Consider the following 2063-nt stretch of genomic DNA (forward strand, 5'->3'; position numbering starts at 1 on the left):
CTTTTTGACTTCAATCGATGTGACAGCCTTGCTCTCCGGCCACAACAACTTCGAATTCTTCATCGGTCCTTTTCTTCTTTCACAGTTAAAAATTTATGGCCTTTTTAGTTTTGAAGAAAACGAGGAACTTGAGCCAACTTCTCTTATAGTATTGGTTAACAATTTCAATATTTGTTGCACTAATTTGAAATGCAGTCTGAATAAAACCCTAATTTCTGGTATTTTTTCTCTTCTATTCTCTTCTCTTTTCGAAGTGAATTATGATATTTTGTTGTTTGTTGCATTTTTTTGAAGTTTGATTTTTATTGTTTGTGTTTATAAAAACAAAAGGACAATTTGGTTTGATTTGTTCTGTTTTTGTTCTTGGTAAAAATGGTGAAGTTGTTGTTTTTTGTTTAACAAAATTGTGCTACTGTTTTCTCCGATAGATTACTCATCTAGTGCAATATATTAACAATCTGATGCAACAAATTCATCATATGATGCAACAGATCAACCATCTGATACACTAGAGGAACCATCATATTACAATTCTGATACAACAGATTAATAATATGATGCAATAGCTTTACCATATGTTGCAACAGATTAAGTTATATCTATTCTAACCCCAAAAAAGCACCCCGCACACTCCAAAAAAGCAAAGACAAGTTGTGTGATCGTGATGACCTAGTGTCCATTGTTGGTCCAAACTTCAAAAATAAAAATATGATAGAAGCGTTGAAAGGTAAAGGACTTTCAAAGAAGCACAAATAGTCGTTGTGCTTGGTTTGGTTTGTACATAATATTCTTTGGGCGAGAGACGTTAACAACAACATAAGCCTCGGTTTAATAAAGCTCTCCGAGGATCTTGAGGTGTTTAACAGCTATCCATGGGGGTATGAAAGCTTCAAAATAACTGTCAAATATTTGTTGACTCCATTAGCTCCAAAGACAGTCAACTTACATGGCTTCCCATGGGCTTTCATGGTAAATGTTTTTTTCTTCTATTATGATATCATTCATTTTTTTCACTCTATAATGGTTTTGATTTATTGGCATTATTTTATAGGCTTGGGCATTTGAAGCCATTCCTTATTTGAGACAACAAGTGAACTACCAGGAAGGAGTTTCTTATCCAAGAATCTTGAGATGGTTGTCGACCAAAACTCATAAAAATGCAAAATTTCTTGATCTCTTCAACCCCCGAAGGATGCAGTAAGTATAATTATAATTAATTTTTTCTTTTAATTAATGTTTTTTTTGAATGATCTAATCATCATTCTAATATATGTAATGATTTATGTTAGAATGTTCATCCGTCACTAGTTCCGACCAATCGAGAGTTGAAGAAGCTATTTTTTCTTACTTTACGGTCTGTGCAAACTTTATTGGACCCTAAGGTCATCGACAGAATAAAAATGGAATTGTTTGGAGAAACAATCATTACAAGAAAAACAATTTTGGAGGGTGGGCTTATTGTTGTTGATGGAGCTGTTGGTGGTGGTAGTGGTGTTGTTATTGGTGCTAATGATGCTCCTCTTACAGTATTTAAAGCAAACCATTATGAGTATGATCATACTGGTTATACAGATTTTGCCTCTCCCAACGAATGTTCTACATGCAAATGTCAAGACTGCAGGGCAAAACATGATGTAGTGATTAATACTATTAATGCATTAACTGCTTTTGTAAAGGAATTGAAATCTAAGAGGGCTCTTATTCCATCAAAGAGGATTTTATTTTCATCTGCTCCATTAGAGATTAGGGCTAAGAGGAGAAGGCGAGTGATTTTCAGGGCATTATCAAGCATCCAAAAAAGTGAAATTGCAACTCCTCTGTCTGCGTGTTGTACTGAGCAACGTACAATGTCCAAAGGAGAGCAGCACGAGCTGAAGAAGGTGAATATATTATATGTCTACCTACTAACAAAACAAACAGACACATATCTGTTTCAACAGATGACACATCTGCTAAAAATTATCAAAAAGATATATACATCTGTTGCAACAGTTGACTAACCTATCGCACCAAATACTTTATCTGGTGCAACATATGTCTCATCTATTTTAGTAAATCAAATA

This window comes from Capsicum annuum, chromosome 12, assembly GCF_002878395.1.
Source record: "Capsicum annuum cultivar UCD-10X-F1 chromosome 12, UCD10Xv1.1, whole genome shotgun sequence".
NCBI classification, from domain to species: Eukaryota; Viridiplantae; Streptophyta; class Magnoliopsida; order Solanales; family Solanaceae; genus Capsicum; species Capsicum annuum.